This window comes from Euphorbia lathyris, chromosome 2 (assembly GCF_963576675.1).
Source record: "Euphorbia lathyris chromosome 2, ddEupLath1.1, whole genome shotgun sequence".
NCBI classification, from domain to species: Eukaryota; Viridiplantae; Streptophyta; class Magnoliopsida; order Malpighiales; family Euphorbiaceae; genus Euphorbia; species Euphorbia lathyris.
In genome coordinates, this window is record NC_088911.1 from 3,460,933 (window position 1) to 3,481,762 (window position 20,830).

Below are 20,830 nucleotides of genomic sequence, written 5' to 3' on the forward strand. Positions count from 1 at the left end.
AATAACTTTAATTCTTGGAATTTTTCATTTTAAGATTGCTAACAGTCATTTTTATAATGTCAAACTAAAAGATCATCGTTATTAGCAAAACGTAAACCTAAGTCCTCATTTGAAAAAAAAAAATCCACAAATATCTGTTTGACAAAACGTAAAAACATATGGAATAATAACAATTAAACACAAAATATGGTACAAATGACAATAAGACCCCAAATATTGGCAGATAAATCCAGATCTCCAAAAACATGAAATTACATTTCGTTATTGATTTTGTGTTTTCTATCTCTAATTGATTTTATGTACATATAGATACGTATTATGAATTAACTATTAAAACCTTGAAAGCCTGTCTATAAATTATGAATATTTATGAACCTTAGTGTCTCAAAAAGATTATTCATGATTCGAACTTGAGGTTCTTGTTAACTCACTTGACTCCTCACTGAATCTATAAATATCTACCTTTCACTTACAAGTCAAATAAACAAAAATTAGGCCTAAACCATACGCAGCCCCCTGAACTTGTCACTTTTAGTCACTTTGTCCCCTGAACTTACGGGACGACCCATTTGCCCCTTCAACTATTTAAAAGTGGTATTAATAACCCCCTGTTTTCATTATAACGGAAATAATTATGACATTTCTCATTGCAAGCACCAATGTCATAATAAAAAGGGTTGTGCCCTACTAAAATAACCTGCAAATGAGATTAGTATAGACCGTATACAAGTTTTCTTGTAAAAATTGCATATATGATTATGCACTACTAAAACAAGGTGCAAATGAGGTTATATATATGCAGGCGGGTTCCAATACTTCCATGAACACTTGTACTAATGTTAGAATTTCATTTTGTTTCCGTTATAATAAAAATAGGGGGTTGATAATACCACTTTTAAATAGTTAAAGGGGCAAATAAATCGTCCCGTAAGTTCAGGGGGCAAAATGACTAAAAGTGACAAGTTCAGGGGACTGCATATGGTTTAGGCCCAAAAATTATGTAACATCATCGAAACTAAACAAAAATGTCTACAACTTAAAATGGATTTGGAGAAAGGTATTTACAATTGTTCAACCGAATAATTTTTAATTAGAAGACTCAATTAATTATTTTTTCTTTGATAATTTAAAATCCTAATTGATTTTCAAACTTTAGTTTGAGAACCCAAATAGGTATTATCCCTTTCTTGTACTAAAGGTATATATAATAATACATTTTTTTTAGAGGAAAAGCATTAATACCAGTACCAAAATAGATGGTATTATAATAATACATTAATACCAGTACCAAAATAAGTATCTTACATGTCTACTTCAATTTTAAGCTGAAATACAAAAATAAGTTACATGTCTCGTTGAAACACCAAAAAGCTACAAAACAGCCCAAACTCAGGGGAACAAAACACCAAACGTAACTATCTTCAAGGGGTGTCGGTTAGAGGGGAAATAGATGGTGGGACACAGATGAAAGAAAGAGAGATTCCAAATGAAAGGTGTTATCCAGAAGACGGGAGAAGACGAGTTTATAAAGAAGATGGATATTCGTGTCCAAATCAATCCTGTCACGACGTAGTGGTGATCGGGTCGGGAAAAAGACACAAAAAGGACGAGGAAAAGTAATTCATCTACCTAGAGAGCCAAGGACCTAAATTCGGATGAAATGTCTGTATAAAGCAGTTGGCATCGCACCACTCGCACAAAACCCAGCGAACTGCTTTATAAAGACATTTCATCCGAATTTGGATGCTTTGCTCTCTAGGTAGATAAATCAGTCTCGTCCTTTTTGTATCATTTACCCGATCCAATCACCAATACGCCGTGATAGATACGATTTGGACATGAATGTCAATCTCCTTTATAAACTCATCTACCGTCTTCCGGATAATTACCTTTCATTTGGAATATGTCAAGAAAGGCTTTATCTTCTTTTAGGATCGTCTTCATTCGATGGTAAGTTGTTGGGTCGCCGTCATTTTGTATCTTACCATTTTCTGCATTATAAATCAAAAAAATAAAAATTACAAGATTGAAATTTCTACATAAATAGCCCAAAGAGAGCATTTTAGACCACAATTAGGAACAATAACAATAACATGAAATTAACATCTTGTTTCTCTTTCTAACTCTAATTGATTTTGTGTACAAATGACAACTAAACAATAACAATTAAACACAAAACATGGTACAAATGACAATAAGACTCCAATTATTGGTAGACAAATCCAGATCTCCAAAAACATGAAATTAACATATTGTTTCTCTTTCCAACTCTAATTGATTTTGTGTACATTTAGATACGCATCATGAATTAATTATTGAAACACAGATTGACTGACTACAAATTATGAATATTTATGTACCTTAGTTAAGAAGATTGTACACTAGAAGTTCTAGTATTATTCAGACTAAAGATCTTTTTGAATATCCTCGACTAAGTAGATATTTTATTAACTTTACATTATCTATACTTCAAGAACGGCTTGAAGGCCTCAATATTTATCTACCTAACTTCGAATTTATGTTTCAATAGCGTCTCGAAAAGATTATTCATGATTCAGACTTGGAGCTTCATCACCAATTAATTGAAAAGTGTTGTGTAAAAAATCATTTTCTTTATACAGAAAACTAAAAAAAACACGAATAGTGAAAAAAAGAGCAAACCTTCTCTAGATCAGAAGCTTCAAAAGAAAGGAGCTTTCTTATGCTCTCAAAATACTGAATGATGCTGCTTATGTAGACTGCACAGCATGTACTGGATTGTCCACCAATTTGAGGACAGCACCAAAATTGACTTTATTGAAGCCATTGCATAGAATGAGACCGTTTCTTAGAGCAAGGCAAAACTCTTCTTCACTTTAATCTTTAGGCAGACGAGCTGATGCCCTTTTGTCTATCTTCCTTAACCATTCTACTGGTTGGTTCTTCTTGAAGCTGCCAACATTATTTTTTTATATTTTAAACCAATCCATGTACTAAAAATATATATAAAATTACAACTTTTTAGAGGAAAAGCATAAGAGTACATTACGGCCAGAAATTTTAACCTAATGTAAGTATCTTACATGTCTCATTCAATTTTAAACTCTAAAATAAGTTAGATACATGTCTCGTTCAATTTTAAGCTCAATCACCAAAAAGCTACAACTAAACAGCCCAAACTCAGGAAAAACATCAGGAAAAAAAACACCAAACATAACAATCTTTAAGGGGTGTCTGATAGAGGGGAAATAGATGGTGGGATAGGGATTAAAAAAAAGAGAGATTCCAAATGAAATGTGATTATCCGGAAGACAAGTTTATAAAGGAGATGGACATTCGTGTCCAAATCATGCCTATCACGGCGTGGTTGTGATTGGGTTGGGTAAACGTTAAAAAAAAAAAGGAGCATAATAAGTAATTCATCTACCTAGAGAGCCAATGACCCAAATTCGGATGAAATGTCTTTACAAAACGGTTAGCATCCCACTACTCGAACAGAACCTGTGGAGGCTAATTGATCACAAAAAAAACATTCTCCAATTAAAATTGAACTAACACGACATTTGTTATTCCATGGTGATAGGGATAAGGATAAAAATAAGATAGAAAGACTTATTATCCCATGGCATGGTATATAAGTATAGGGTTAGAGATAAAATAAAACATTTTACTATATTTTCCCTAACTAATACTACCCCTACCTTGGTTTAGGTTTAGTGGAATAAGGGGTATCCCTTCATTGTCTCATCCTTCTATCTTCTAAACAAACATGGGATAATACAGTAACATGCACTATTTTATCTCTATCCCTATATACCATAACATAGGATAATGATTCCTTCTACCTTATCCTTATCCCTATCCTTATCACTATCGCTATGGAATAGCAAACTCCTCGTTAATTCAATTTTAATTGGAGCATGCTAAAGTCTTTGTAACCATTCCTCAAATTATACCAACACATGCCACACAAGATTTTGTGCAAGTTGTGGGATGCGAACCAATTTGTAAAGGCATTTCATCCAAATATCGCTCATTCACTCTCTAGATAGATGAATCACTCTTCCTCGTCCTTTTTGTAAGGTTTACCCCACCCGTTCACCACTACGCCATGATAGGCACAATTTCGACATGAATGTCCATCTCCTTTATAAACTTGTCTACCGTCTTCCGGATGATCACCTTTCATTTGGAATACATCAAGAAAGACTTATCGTCTTTTAGGATCGTTTTCATTCAATGGTAAGTTGTTGGGTCGCATCATTTAATATAGTATCTTGTTTTGCACATTTGTATCTTACCATTTTCTGTATTATAAATCAAAAAAATAAAAATCCCAAGATTCAAATTTCTACCTAAATAGCCCAAAGAGAGCATTTTAGAAAACATAATATCCCAAATTTCACTTGAGATGAAAAACTTGAATACTATGCATATATAATAGAGACCATTAATTGTAATCTACAAATCACATATGACCACACATCATTTTGGGTTAATTTGATCCTAGATATCAAGTTGAATGGTCAAATTGATGCCAAAACATGATTTTTGACTAAATTGATCCTACTAGCCAACTTCAAGAGATAAATTGATCCTAGATGCCAAGTTGAAAGGGTCAAATTGATGCCCAAACTTTATTTTGGACTAAGTTGATCTTACTAGCCAACCTCAAGGGCTAAATTAATCCTAGATGTCAAGTTGAATGGTCAAATCGATGTCCAAACATAATTTTGGACTAAATTGATCTTACTAACTTCAATAGCTAGATTGATCCTAGATGCCAAGTAAAAGGGCCAAATTGATTCCAAAACTTTATTTTGGACTAAGTTGAACTTACTAGCCAACTTCAAGGGCTAAATAGATCCATCAATAATAAATTAAACATGCTAGATCACAATAATAACATCTTTTCCATTATGAATTCACTTCTATTCAAACTCAAGATATTAGCAAAAAAATGAAAATTGGCATGGGAATCAAAAATAGGGAGGTCCATATTAGTCGAGCCACTTTTCACTATCTGCAGTGGTGTGTATCAGATATATGTCATTTTTTTTTCTTATTGATAACTATTTATTTTATTAATCATTTGCCATGATAGATAGAAATAATATTCATAATATGAAGAATATAAGAATTCTTAAAATGCATAACTTTTCATTTCTTTTCATTTTCATCTTTCATTCATTTACCATTTTGGATTAAGCATCGAAAGAGTCTTAGTAAAACTGCAGTGAGAAACCAAGCTACAAGATTGTTAGGCAACCGTAAAAGATGGCCTAAACCAGTGGAACAAACATATAAAAAAACAGCAGGCTGATAAGCAAAAAGCCTTCATATTCAGTGCATGAATTTTTTTACATGACAACCATTGGAGCCCAATCTGTCATTAGGCTACAACAAGGGCAATTCAAATCTCCGTTCTTGTATGTTAATCATCAGGCTTTATCTCAACAATAACAAACAACACAGAATTAGGTGTAGCAAGCAATCAGTCATCAAGCTATGATTTCAAAGATCAGACCACAAAATTTGTTCTTGTATGGCCAAAATGCATATTTAAAACCAGGAAAATGAACAGACTGTAAATGAATTGTGAAAAACAAATAAAAACATTGCCTCAGAGGTAGTGACAATTACATTGATATCATCATAATTAATCTGATAATACGTGCAATGATACATCACAGGCAATGCATGATATTTTTGGGATAAACTATCAATTTTTGGTAAAAAATAAAGGCATCACCCCATAAAAGCTTCAACAACTTAGATGAAAATACTCATCTTAGAAAAACACCCAATCCATTTGAATGGGAAAAACTTCCATCAGAGAGATTCCCAAAGACCATCATCATACTCAAAGAGAGATAAGTACAGAGTTTTGTCACACATTGATTCTAAGTAAACAAATCCAAATTAATCTGGGGAAAGATGAATGCATCATAGAGATTCCCATTTAGACTTAGTCATCATTCTCCAAAGGAGTATCTGATGTCCCTGTCTAGTTTTATCATCATTTGCATTACATACTAGTAAATTAATTTTATCAGGGGAAAAAAGAGAGCTTAGGATTGATTTTGAAGCACAACACACCATAAGGCAGTCAAACTTCTAACAAAATCACAACAAATGGAATGAGATAAATGAGAAACAGAGCCCAAATGCCTCAGATAAAAATATGTTTCATAGATGCGAAATCTCAAAGTATATTTAACACCATCACAGGCACAGGGATTTGGGAAGGATCGAGAAAACGAAACCTAATAAATTGAATAAGAAATCAGATACCAAAGAAACGTAAAGAATAAAACTTTTACCGCAAAAACGATATTAGAACTCAAGGAAAGATGTAGATGCCATGCCATGACAAAGGGGTTTTTGCGATGTTTTAATATTACAATGATGCCACACCATAACTTATATATGGGACGGCTCTTAATAAAAATCAGAACTTATGGAGTCGTTACATGGCCCAGAGTTTAGTGGAATAAGGGATATCCCTTCATTGTCTCGTCCTTCTATCTTCTTCTATCTTCTATACAAACATGGGATAATACAATAACATGCATTATTTGTTCTCTATCCCTATATAGCATTATTTTACTAACTTCAATAGCTAGATTGACCCTAGATGCCAAGTTGAAAGGGCCAAATTGATGCCCAAACTTTATTTTGGACTAAGTTGAACTTACTAGCCAACTTCAAGGGCTAAATAGATCCATCAATAATAAATTATGTAGGTCTTTGAATTCACTATAATTTAAACATGCTAGATTACAATAATAACATCTTTTCTGTTATGAATTCACTTTTATTGAAACTCAGATATTAGCAGAAAAAAAAATGAAAATTGGCATGGAAATCAAAAATAGGGAGGGTCCATATTAGTTGACCCACTGTTCACTATCTGCAGTGGTTTGTATCAGATATATCTCATTTTTTTTTCTTATTTATAACTATTTATTTTATTAATCATTTGCCATGATAGATAGAAATAATATTCATAATATGAAGAATATAAGAATTCTTAAAATGCGTAATTTATCATTTGTTTTCTTTTAATTGAAAAAATAGAAAAGGTGGACAAAAACTTAATTTCTCAAAAACTTAATCTGCTGAATCAAAAGTTTCTCATTCATCGTATGCATCATACTCTTTAGTTCGGACTCTGAACTGGTCAGAAAACAGATTGCATTTGAATAAGGTTTTAGACAATGAAACTTGAGAAAACAATGAACCAACAAAAAATCTTTTAAATAATGCAGATTCAACAAGCAACAGGGAAAAGTTAACTATAAGAGGAGATTAGCTAATCTACATATCAACTTACTCACAATCTTAGGCATATTCAACAAGCTACAGGGACAGGTTAACAATAATAAGAGATTAGTTATTCTACACATCAACTTACTTTGCAGTTTCATTTCGTCCTCAGTCTGAGAAGAGAGTTTTCGCGGGCAATGTTATCCAATCATTGCTAGAATATCTTTGTTTTCTTCTGACTTGGTCTGAGTGCCGGGAAGGTCGGCTGAAGCACTAATTATTTCTACTGCAAAAAATTAACAAGTCAAAATCATGTTCTGAAACATTGCAAACATCTATTCAGATTAATCCATCGATTTCAATAAAAAAAAAATAAGTAAGACTGAGTTACAACTGCTTACCTTCCTTCCTCGCCTCAGCAGTTGTAATGTCAATTTTCGTGTTCCATCGGACGCCGAACTCGTCAGATCTGAAAGAAAGAAAAAAATTGAGTGAGAACGAGGACGATCTGAGATAAAAAGGAAACGAGAAGAAATGAAAGAGGGATAGAATGATATTTACCTCCATTGTCGCCATTAAAGGGCCGCTGCAGCTACAAAGACAGCCGTTGTCGGCAAGGACCGTTTTCCACCTTATCGCCATCATCGAAGCCATATGAGCAGTGTTGTCGACATTGGAAGAAGCTCTGTTACCATCGGAGACGTTTTTGTCTAAGGTTTCAGAAAGAAGTGAATTCTGGAGAGTAAGAAAGATGGAGAGAGGGAGGCAACAAATAAATTAGGGTTCATCTAATTGCAAAAGATGTTTATATAGCCCACACTAATCGTCTTTTAATCTGAGCCATTCAATCAAAAGAAGATCTACGGCTGAGATCAAATGGACCTTGGATCCATGCAGCCCATTTCACTGAATTTTTATGAGTAAATTTCAAATAAAATCACTGTGATTTCGCTAATTTTCAGATAAAGAACTGTGGTTTACTTTTTGTCAAAACGATGATTGAGGTTTTTAACTTTATCAAAATAAGGACTTTTTCGTTTGATACTATTAAAATCACCCTTTGACGACTTCAAAAATGACATATTTTAAGAATTACTAATATTCTAAGCAACTTTAATTCTTCAACTTTTTTATTTTGAGATTATTTAGATAATGTTTGGTAAAGATAGAGAAAGTTAATGATTAGAGAGAGAATATTCCAAAAAAGATGATTTTCGAAAATGTAGTTCCATAAAAAAATATGACATTGAGCAACTTTAATTCTTGAAAATTTTCATTTTCAGGTCGTTAAAGATGGTTTTAATAGCATATTAATCCAAGTACGAAACCTCAATCCTCGTTTTGACAAAAAGTAAACCACAGTCCTTTATCTAAAAATTAGTGAAACCACAGGAGTTTTATTTGAAATTTACACAATTTTTATTGCATTTAAATTTAATATATTTATATTGTTTATTATTATTATTTATTTGCATTAAGACTATTTTGCTTTGTTTTCAATTGTGTTTAAAAAAATCTTGCATTTAAATCTTCTGGATTCTCTCCCAATTAAAGCTTTTTGCATATAATAGGAATCGAAATCGAGATCTAGCTTTAAGCAACGTGAGACATTTAAGATTTGATTCGACAAAAGTTTGACAAGATTCATTAGAGATAAGGGAGGGGAAGTTATTTAGTAAACTTCCATATTCCACCAATTTGTGGGACTGAAATTAGGGTTATTTCAATGTTTCTAATATTCATTTAACCCTCGTTTAACCTTTACCCCAATTTAAACTCCTTTTCAAGTAAGGTTATGAAAATAACTTTCCTTTAATTAACCTCCTCTAACCTCAAAACAAACAAACCCTTAACCACTCAAGTTAACGTATTTGATATTTATTTAGTTTTTAATTTGTTGTATATGGTTATATATAATATATATAGGCATGGTTACAAAACTCACTAAATTTTATTAAGGCTTAATTACATCATTTGTCTCCTGAATTTGTCCAAAAAGCTTGATTGGCACTCTGAACTTTCAAAGTGTTTCACTAGCGTCAAATTTGACTTTCTATGAGGTTATGTTAAAACGGTATGTATGGTTATAAATGTACATGTGTGTTTTATATCTGTGTGAATTTGGTCAAATTTGACGAATGGACCTTTAATTCAGAACCTGCATAGGTTTGGCCCATTCTGACGTATAGGGCCTTTGAGTCCGATTGATTTAGAATTTCGACTTGTTGGATGTTAGACTTTAACTCGAATTGATATTGGATCCCGACATAGATAGAATTTATTTTGCCCGAATTTAATAGATTCCTTAGTAGTTATTTTGGTATTTCTAAGAAAATAATTATACCTAAAAACGAAACAATTGACGAATGACTCAAGAGCTGGGAAAATATATTTTTGGTTTCTAGCTCCATTTATTAAAAAAAAAAAAAAAAAAAACTTAACTAGCTAAAAATGACTAACAATGAAAGCAAAAAAATCAAACACAAAGGATTTTCTATTTTTAAATTTTTTATTGATTATTCTATATTTTGATTATAATTCGGGAAGAAAAACACGAAATGACAACGTCAATCTCATAGAAGAACGGAAATTACAAAATAAATGAAAATAATGGCAAAAATATATGCTACGTAAATAAGACTAAAAGAACAAACATGGTATTGATGAACAACAATGAGTTGTGAAATATGAAGGTTGTCGATCTCAATGAGGATACTTATCGTCGGTAATTTCACTTTATTCAGAATTTGTAACGAATTTGACATACCATAGAGTTTCCAACACAGTGGCGGAACCAGGACCTCGAATGACCGGGGACTCAAACATATTAATAAAAAAAATTCAAAACTTAAATAAAAAATTGAAATCAACTGTGCGGTTGACTGTAAATTTTCAAAGTTCAGCCCGTTAGGACTGAGCAAATTTTTTTTAGCCTCCAACGCATTAAAATTGTAAAAATGTTATCTTTTTTTTTAGAAACTAACATTGAACTAATAGAAAATTAAACATGTTTATTTTTTTTAATGGTAAAAACATAATAAAAATGAAATGAATTCAAAGGTGTTATCAAAATAAAAATAAAGAGTCCAGTTAAATTAATTAATAATGTAACATGTTTTTATAATTATTGAAAAATAAAATTAAAATAAATAAAAACTTTTTAAAAGAAAATAAGGTTGAAGGGAGTTGAATACAGGAACTCTCAAATAAAATTAAGTATCTTTAACCATCTTAAATACCTTTAAATATTGAAATAACACTACATAGCATTAACATAATTATTTCCAAAATATTGTCAGATACCAAAACTAAATTTTTTTTCTCTAAATTCTCCGGCTGCCTTCCGGGGCTCGAGCCCCCCTTTGGTTCCGCCCCTGTTCCAACATAATTTTTAGTTCTGACTTATGATACTTAGTTCTAAATAATCTATAATTTTTAATATATTTTAGTCCATTTACTCTTTTAAATATTTATTTCTGACTATGTCATTACAATGGGTCATTCATTCACATATAGGATTTAACTCCTCTGTGGTATCCAGGATTTTATCATTTGCCTCATGTTGTATCATTTGGTAACATTTGGCCCCTAAGGTATTGACACAGGTGTAATTTAAATCATATTTTTGGATGAAAATTAAATGATCTGATAATTTTTAGCATATAGTGTAATTTTTAACATGTGACATGTACATGCGGCAATTATTTTTTAAAAAAATCATATAAACTTAGTTAATAGATATATAAGAAATTAATTTTTCTTGTTTATCCACATATTAAGTCTATATGAAAAAAAAATTAAAATAATTGTCATATATACATGTCACGTGTGTGGCAAGAATTAATAAATCAATTAAATTTTCTTCCAACTTACCTAAAAAAAAATCTTCCAAAATGAATTAAATCTTCCAAAAAAAACCCTAAACCATGAAATAGAAAAAAGAAATACTCTATTTGGTGTAGATTGAAGATTTTCTCCAATTTGATTCCTTTGTTTTTTTTCAAATAAATTAATCCAATAAATTAAAATAACTATAGAAATGTAATAAATCTACATAATTTTTATGCTGGAAAGTTTTAAATATTTTCTTTTGGTTTTCTTCGGTAAAAGAGTATGCTCGACTATTTGCAGTCTTTTTGTTACAAATATATTACTAATTTATTTTTATTTGATTTATTTTGATAGTTGAGTTGTTTTTACTCAATTACTAGTGAACTTTAAATTAAATTTATAAATATATGGGTTTGAATAATTTTCTATTTTCCAGTTTGCGAAATATATATTGAACTTGTGTAAAATGGGAGAAGGCTATGATGTTTATCAGTGTGTCAAACCACATATTTTTCACTCTTTAAACCTTTCAACATGCTACCACATCAACAATCAATAACGAATTAAGCCACGTATTTTTCATTATTTTTTCCATCACTCTCCCTCAATAACAACTGGATGGTTAAATCTCATGAATGAAATTAAATAGAATTAATATACATTATTAATTCTCTAAAATGTGTTAGCCGTTACACTAATTTAAATTATCATTAACATGAATTAATTCAACAAAAATTAATTCTTCATTAAATGAATTAATTCCTGAATTAATTGAGGAAAAAAATATTCAAATATGTCTATAAGAGTGATTTTTTTGCTCATTCTAACAAATAGACAACTCACATGAAAATTTTCCTTTCTCTTTTCTCTTATTTTTGTCATGTTCATCTTTCTTCTTAGTTCTTTTACCTCTCACTTTTCCAGTCTGTCGCTACTCGTCGGTCAGGTATTTGTTATTCATAGACCTTACAATGGATTTTCTTCGCTATGTTCGATCTTCACTTAATATGTAAGTTATTGTGGAGACTTGTTAATTCTTACTATAATTTTACTTCCATTTTAATATTAAACAACATTTGTGAACATGCTCTCTTTCTATTGTTTTTGTCATGTTCCTCTTCCTCTCTAAGCAAAATCGAGAAATGATCCAAAACTGGTAGATTACAACTAATGGTCTTTATTATATATGCATAATATTCAAGCTTTTCATCTTAAGTGTAGAAATTTGAGATATTATGTTTTCTAAAATGGTCTATTTGGACCATTTAGGTAGAAATTTCAACTTTGGAATTTTTTTTTTGATTTATAATGTAGAAAATGGTAAGATATATATGTGCAATACCAAATATTATAATAAACGACGACCCAACAACTTACTAGTGAATGAAAATGATCCTTAAAGAAGATCAAACCTTTCTTAGCATATTTCAAATGAAAGGTTATTATTTTGAAGATCGTAGACGTGTTTATAAAGGAGATACATTTGTGTCCAAATCGTGCCTATAATGGTGTAGTGGTGATTGGGTGGGGTAAACGTTATAAAAAGGACTAGGAAGAGTGATTCATCTACCTAGAGAGCGAATGACCCAAATTCGAATTAAATGTCTTAACAAAGGGGTTTGCGTGCCACTACCCGTACAGAACCTAGTGTTGCAGGTGTAGTGGAGGTGTAATTTGAGGAATGATTGATCATACAAAGACTTTAGCATTATCCAATTAACATAAGTACCATACATGTTTCGTTCAATTTTAAGCTCAAAAAGCTAAGACTAAGCAAAGTGATGGAATAAGGATAAAAATGAGATAAAATATCTAATGTTTATTTAGAAGATATGAGGGTGAGACAATGAAGGGATAAACCCCTGATCCCACTAAACTTATATCAATGGGTATTTGATACGAGGGTAACTTAATTTAGATGAAAATTCTAATTTATCCCTACCAAATTTTATTATTTATTTAAATTTTTGTGTTTTGAAAACTTAAGTTTGCCAATATATTATTGTAGTAGAAATTAATTGAATTTAATCTATCCTCTTAAATATATTAATTATTTCATTTTATTGTTCAAGTATTTTTCAAGTTAAAACTTTTGAAAATTCAAGTCTGCCCATATATTATTGTAATATCAATATAGAATAAAATTAATTAAATTTAATCTATTTAAAATTGAATAAAGATAGTATAATAAAATGCATTATTTTATCTCTATTCCTATCCTAAATACTAAACAGGGGATGATGAGTCCTCTATCTTATTTTTATTCCAATCTCAATCTTTTATCCTTATTCCTATCCCCATAGCAAATGCCCTGTTAGTCCAATTTTAATTAGAGAATGCTAAATCTTTGCATTATCAATCATTCCTCAAATTACACCTGCAACACTAGGTTATGTGTAAGTAATGGCATGCAAATCGCTTTGTAAAGACATTTCATCCAAATTTGGGTCCTTCGCTCTCTAGGTAGATGAATCACTCTTCCTCGTCCTTTTTGTAATGTTCACCCCTTCCAATCACCACTACACCATCATAGGCATGATTTGTACAAAAATGTCCATCCCCTTAATTTCGGCTACCGTCTTCCAGATAATAACCTTTCATTTGGAATATGCCAAGAAATGCTTCATCTTCTTTTAGGACCATTTCATTCGCTAGTAAGTTGTTGGATCGTCATCATTTATCATATTATTTGGTTTTGCACATCTGTATCTTATCATTTTTTGCATTATAAATAAAAAAATAAAAATTCTAAGATTGAAATTTCTACCAAAATGTCCTAAAGAGACCATTTTAGAAAACATAGTATCCTAAATTTCTACACTTAAGATGAAAAACTGGAATGTTATAGCTTCAGATTGTTTTTCGATTTTGCTTAGAGAGAAAAAGGAACATGACAAAAACAACAAAAAGAAACAAAGAAAGTGCACGTTCACAAGTGTTGTTTAATATTAAAATGTAAGTAATATAATAGTAATAATTAACAACAAAATAATAAAGTAAAGAACGAACACAAAAGCAAATAATTGTATGACATGTGAATAACAAAAGAAGTACCTGATCGACCAACTGCGACGAATTGGAAAAGTAAGAGATAAAAAAAACTAAGCAAACATATGCATATTTCTATAGGTATTAAATTACTATATTGCCCATGTAGAATATGGTATTTACAAGAACTAAATGAATAGGGTGAAATGGGTTAATGTCTAAGGTCTACGAATTCACTACATAATAAACTATAAAGCATCGATAAAGGTACACATACGGGTACTGGTACGCGTAGGGTATGAGTACGACGAACGATATCTTTTTTAAATATGAGATGTTCAATCTTGGACGTGAGGAGAGCGTGGTACGAATTTTACATTGGCTAGATATAAAGGTAATAGATTAGAGACAAATAAGAGAACAAAGATCACAAAGAGTTCATTGACTCCCAAATCTTGGGAGACCTTCAAAAAATAGAATGATAATTTGCAGGTTGTAGAATTGGCAACACAAGCTAAGTTTGTGGAAAGAGATCTCTGATTTGATTACATCAGTATAGAGTGATCAACAATTTTAACTGTAACTAAGCGTTGATTATGACTATCTTATGAGAATAACTATGGTCTAGATAAAAAGAAAATTATCGATAGAAATTTGATTGTTAAATATATAATTTTCGTCGATAGTTTCACTTTATTCAAAATTTGTAATAGATATGACATACCATGGAATTTTCAAAAGGATTATTAGTTCTGGCTTTTTTTTAACACATTTTAGTCTATTTACTCCTTTAAATATTTGTTATTAACTGCACCACTATAACGAGTCATTCATTTATATATAGAATTAAGCCCCTATTTAGCCCTGTGGTATCTTAAACTTTATCATTTAGTAACATTTGGCCCATGGGTGCCATTTAACCCATTTTTCCGATGAAAAATTATTTGATTTGTTGATTTTTAGTATATGACACAATTTTTAACACGTGACATGTACACATAGAAATTGTTTAAGGAGGAGTGAAGAGTTTCAACCTAACTAAAAGATTTAAAGTTCAAACCACAAGTATAATATTTTGCAACTATCTAATAATTGTTTTTTCATTATTATCTAATTTTATTGTTTTTTTAAAAAATTTCCAAATTTAAACTTGAAACTTAAATTTCTAAAGTTGAACTGCAAGTATTGCATTTTGCTACTCTCTAATAATATTTTTCCATTATTATTATTATTATTATTATTATTATTATTATTATTATTATTATTATTATTATTATTATTATCATCATCATCTAATTTTATTATTTTCCTCCATCAATTTATTAACTCTCGTTTTTTTCCCTATCATTGCCTATTTTTAATTTTTTTTCTTAAATCAAAATGTCAATCTTATTTTTTTAATTTTATTGTTTTTTTTTTCTAGAAAATTTCCAAAATTGAGCTTGAAACTTCAATTTCTAAAGTTGAAGTTATTGAAATTTTGAATTTAAGTTTGCAATTGTTTTGAATATTTATGATAGGTTTTTAATATTTGTGTTAGTTCTTGATATTTAGTAAATTTAGTCCTACCGGTAGTTCCCAGTATGTTATTAAAAAAAAACAGTTATCGATAATATCGTATATGTAAAAATATTTTAAACATTTTTTCAATAGTATTTAGATTTTATATAGTTTAAAGTTATTTTTTTATATACGCATGACAAAAATAATTTATACAGGTAAGACTAAAATTAGTCCCCTACTTTGGATTCCTGCATCCGTCACTAGTGACAAGTGTTATGGGTCCAGCTCATATTTAAGGTTCATTTATTATTAATTTTGGCTTCTTTGAGAAGTTTAGGTTAAGATGTATTTAAGTGAATGAGTTGACATTATTGAAACAAGGAAGACGAAAAGACACACAAAAGAAGATTTTTAGTTTTGGCCCTTCTCTCCTTAGGCCAGTTCATGTTTTTTATCGATTTCCGAAGATTGAACCGTCGGATCGTCACGGTGTTTGGACAGGAGCTTCTTGACATATTGTTCCTTGTTTTCACCGTTGTGATTGTCATTCGGATGTTGGGAAGGTCTGTTCGGATTGGGGCAGATTCTTAGACATGTTTCTTCTCTTTGTGGTATTTATTTACTTCTTGATCTCTTATTGTTTCATGGTTGTTGGTGGGTTATGAATCTTTTGTAAGAACTTTATTGGGTTTGTTTTGCCCTCAATTTTATCATAATAAGAGAAAAATGGTGGACTCCTCAAACGTCCCGTGGTTTTTACTCTTCACACCGAAGAGGTTTTCCACGTATAAATCTTCTGTTGTTGATTGTGGTTTAGATTTTCATTCTTGTGGTTATATTTGATGTTTTGATTTGGAACTTGGGTTGTACTTTGGTTGATTGTTTGTGAGATAGATCCTTGTGGTGTTGTTATTGGTAACCGTATTTTGGATCTTTCGATAAGAATAACAAATCAATTAAATTTTTATTCAAAATGAATTAAAGGTCACCTATATTAAATTTATGTTACTTCTTTTCCAACTGAAAGAATAAAAAAGGTGTTATCGTTGTTCTAAAATAAAAAAATTTCATATCTTAATACATATGTAATTCATGCTTTTGTAAATTTGGCGTGGAGTCAAATAAATTAGGCAACACTTTCCAATCAATTGGTGATCGGGTTCCACGTTTAGCAAGAAACCTCAACTTCTTGAGATTTATGAATATGTATAAGACTGAATCATAAATCACGAATAATGTTTTCGAGATGGTATAGATTGAGAAATATAAATTCCAAGTTCTTAGTTTGGAAATATCGAAGCCTTGGAGTTCTTCATGAACTAAAGAGGATGTTTAGTTGACAAAATATCTACTTAGTGTAGGATATTCGAAATGAAAATTCTTCAACTAAGGTACAAAAATATTTATAATTTGCAGACAATCCTCCGGTGTTTCAATAGTCAATTCATAATACGTATAAAATGTACAAAAAAGCAATTAGAATTGATAGAGAAATGTAGCGGCAAAAAATGGCCAACTGATTTGTCCTTTGGACCCGTTTCTTGTAGAACCTTTGTCGTGCCGGGAAACGTTGAGTTGGATTAAAGAGTGTGGCTAGCAGAGGGTTATAGTTGAACTGGATTCCCAATTGTTAGTTTCTGCATTGAGGCGAACCTCTCGTTATAATTCAGTTGTTGATAACTGATACCTTGTGATGAATTTCCGATCAGCTTCCTTCCCTATGGGGGCGTCGTTGGGTTCGATGGGGGGAAGCTCCGATGCCAAAGTCAGTATGGAAAAGGGAGAATAAACTATATTGATAAGGTAGGGTTTAAGAGAGAGAATGAATGTACCTCAATAGCTTGGGGTGCAAGCTATTTATAGTCATATGATCGTAACTCCCAGTAACCAGGAAGTCTCCATTAATGCCTCATTAATGGCGGTTACGGATCTCCTTTAAGTGTGGCCGTTAGCTCATTAACGGTCCATTAATTGTCTTTTATTGGGAATCGGCTCAACCGTGCGCCATGCGGATCGAGGCATGATGGCGGGTCTCACGTAGGTTTGACTACGGATCTCGTGTGGCTGAGTCTAGGTGATCCGCCACTCGGATGACTTGCTTGATACGCCATTGCTTCCCTGGCGCTCCCAATATGCTGTCGTTTTGGTAAATATCCTCTTTGATCCCGTGGAGAATATCTCGATGTTATCAAAAGCCCCGCCAAAGTTCCGTTAAAGTCCTTTAGGGCTTTTGCACTTCCTTGCACACCGTCATGATGAATCACATTTATGGTCACTCTGTTCCAGGCCATTCATAGAGCGACAAGTGTCCCTAGCGCGCTGCTTGAGGTGTGATGTGATATCTTCTTCAACTTCTCTCTCTTCTCTCCGATTCATTTGTGTTTTCCTCCCTCATTTTGCTTCGAGTTTTTCCAGAGCTTTTTCCGACGTCAAGAATCTTCAAAGCTTCCAACTCTCATGTAAGTGAGCCTTTTCGTCTTGTTTTCTGGGTTTTTATGAGTTCTTCCTTTGAGTCCACCATCGAACTCTTTAATCTGACCACTTCCTCCGAAACTATAATTAGTTGGACCACTTCTTCAGAGAGTTCTAATTCTTCTGAAAGTACATCTAGTTGTGATTTAACCGAGTTGTGTGACTCAGCGAGGGAGAGTAGAAATCGTCAAACTCGTTTAGTTAGGACTCGGAATTTTCCCACCGTTGTGACCCATATTGTTCCGGCAATAGATTCTAGGAGATTTTCTGGAATGGAGGCTTCTCCCTCGACTCCATTTAGAAAAAAGTTGCCTAGGGCGGAGTCTACTTCGTCTCATATGAGCGCTTCGGATCTAGCTAATCTGGCGGATAGTTTCCCTTGAATCAAGGATTACGAGATTGAGTTGGCGACTGCTCATCAGCGACCCGCCTGTCCGCCCATAGGGTACCTGTCTGTTTATAGCTGTCATGTGGAGAGGGGATTCCGTTTTCCTCTTCCTAAAATGATGGCGGATATCTTGGAGTATTTTGGGATCACTGTCTGCCAGCTGCATCCAAATGGCTGGTTATATATGGCCCTAGACTGTTATTTAGCTTCGAACCTGGGGGTAGTCTGTAATCCCCGAGTCTTCCGGTCTCTTCACAAACCCACAAAGAGAAAGTCCGAGTCTTTTTATACCTTCGCCAAATTCAAAACTTATTCGCCCTTTTGCGGTAAGATGTCGAACGTCCATCTTTGGGACGAAAGATTTTCTTTGTTAAGATGAAAAAGGACGAACCCCTGGGATTTCCGTCGGTTTGGAATGCCAAACCTCTGCACATGGCTGGAGATTTGCGTATACTGACGGATAGCGATGAGAAAGTGGCGGATCTCATGAAAAGCATCAAGGCAGATGCTTGGACGTACGCCGACGCTTTGGAATTCATGATAAATGACATTCCACTGATCCGCCGCGATGGGGACAGGATTACTTACGTGAAGTTTACATAATTAGATGAAGGTAACATTGTTTCTTCCTTGAACTTTGATTATTTCATTGTTCCCTTGTCAGGAGTTTGTCTGAGGCCAGTCGCGCCCTTGTAGAGATGCGTAAAAAACAAAAGGAGCTGGAGCTGGAGGCCCAAAAGGGTACGCAGGTGGCGGATCCCCAAAAGAGTGTTGGGAAACGTCCTGCTGATGGCGCCACGGATCCTCCCCTGAAGAAGAAGAAGAGATCCGTCGCTTCCGGTGGAGGAAAGTTAATGGCGGATGCCATGAGAGCTGAGAAGCCAATAACGGAACTAGAGCAGGTATGTTTGCCTCACCGTCTTTTCTTTTCCTACCATGAATCTTAATTTTGGCCTTTTAATTCTTGCGCAGGTGGTGAAGCCTGACTTAGGAGGGTATTGGCTCGCCAAGTATGGTGATAAGGGGTCTGTTAGGAATGAGTCCGTTATCAACGATCTTGGTGAGGCTCTCGGTCAGCTTGGAGAAGTACAAGTGAACCAGGACAAGTTCTCCGGGTCAGCCCATGCCAAGATGGGTAAAAGGGATCTCCTGCTGGTGAGTTTTCTCTTTATTTTATATTTTTGGATGAAAGAGTGATCTTCCTTGAGGATATTTTCGTTCCTTACACCATCCTTTATTTTGATAGGCTTACATGCACATGCGTGCTATGGAGGCAAATCTACTCCAAGGGGTGGCGGATAAGGCGACCATAAAAAGGCTGGAGAAAGAGGTCGTCGTTGCCAATGCGAACGCTGCCTCTGCTATTGCTCTTAATGAGAGTAAGGATGCTGAGATCCGCAGCCTGAAGGAGAAGATGGAGGAGGATACTAAGGACCATAAGGCTGCCTTCTCAAACACGGAAATCCTGGCGGGGGAACGTGCGTACTATTATGGCGAATGGATCATGGCGTACGTTAAACTTTCCCACCCCGAAATTGATTTTGTGGACCCTGAGTACGTGGTCCCCGAGGTTGAGGATTGCCTTAAGTATCACAAGATCTTGAACGTTAAGGACTTCTTCCGCGATCATATTCGTAAAGTGATGAGCGGATCCGCCGAAGAGAGCAAACCCCTTGTCGATCTCGAATCAGAGGACCTCGGCGAAACATCCCAGGGGGTGGGTGATAAGAATAATGAAATAGTTGATTGTACGGTTCCTCAGGAGGGAACCATTACTGTAGAGAAGGAGGCTCATCTGGAGGGCGCATCTGTTGAGAAAGATGTTGAGGAGGAAGCTCCTATAAATGTTTAGTTTCGTAAATGTAACTTGAGTACAATTTATTTTAATCCCTTTTGCAACCATTTCCTTTACTTTACGCTTTATATCTTTCAGCAAGTAAAGTTATAGGTTTTAGGAGTTATTCTGTTGGTCCGAGGTAGATAGCCAGCCATACCCTAGAATGTGAGCCTTTTTGAAGGCCTGGAATGTGAGCCTTTTTGAAGGCTTTGAAGCTTTTATTCCTTTAGAGGAAGTTAAGCCGCCTTAGGCGATCAATTTGCTTCCTATCTTTGAGGTGAATTGATCCGCCATTAGGACTTACGACTCTTCTTTGGAAAGAGTATTCGAGAGTGTAAAGATCTCACGCCTGAGAAATGTTTTAACTCTATCTCTGACGGTGATCAATTATTTCCTATCTTTGAGGTAAATTGATCCGCCGCTGAGACTGTTCTCCTATCTTTGAGGAGAAAGTAGTTATGCCTATGATAGCATTATTCTACTGTGGGAATGCATTTGTTGCCTCCCCCTTTTTTGAATCCAGAATATTTATATTACTGCAAGGAAATTACTCAAAGAAAGAA

At 33.3% G+C, this 20,830-nt stretch overlaps 1 long non-coding RNA gene and 3 other non-coding genes across 4 annotated transcripts; all 4 read right to left on the bottom strand.

The window, feature by feature from the left end:
• Window positions 1-1,239: 1,239 nt before the first annotated feature.
• On the bottom strand, window positions 1,240-8,008 carry LOC136220813 (uncharacterized). Its single transcript, XR_010684719.1, has 5 exons — window positions 7,810-8,008; window positions 7,650-7,717; window positions 7,397-7,534; window positions 2,662-2,931; window positions 1,240-1,991 (listed from the first exon to the last, which is right to left on the bottom strand). It is a non-coding gene; the product is annotated as an uncharacterized lncRNA (long non-coding RNA).
• On the bottom strand, window positions 5,599-5,675 carry LOC136221385 (small nucleolar RNA snoR122). The gene has a single exon (XR_010685150.1). It is a non-coding gene; the product is annotated as a small nucleolar RNA snoR122 (small nucleolar RNA).
• Window positions 5,920-6,009, bottom strand: LOC136221369 (small nucleolar RNA R44/J54/Z268 family). Its single transcript, XR_010685135.1, has one exon. It is a non-coding gene; the product is annotated as a small nucleolar RNA R44/J54/Z268 family (small nucleolar RNA).
• On the bottom strand, window positions 6,145-6,216 carry LOC136221367 (small nucleolar RNA Z267). Its single transcript, XR_010685133.1, has one exon. It is a non-coding gene; the product is annotated as a small nucleolar RNA Z267 (small nucleolar RNA).
• Window positions 8,009-20,830: the final 12,822 nt, after the last annotated feature.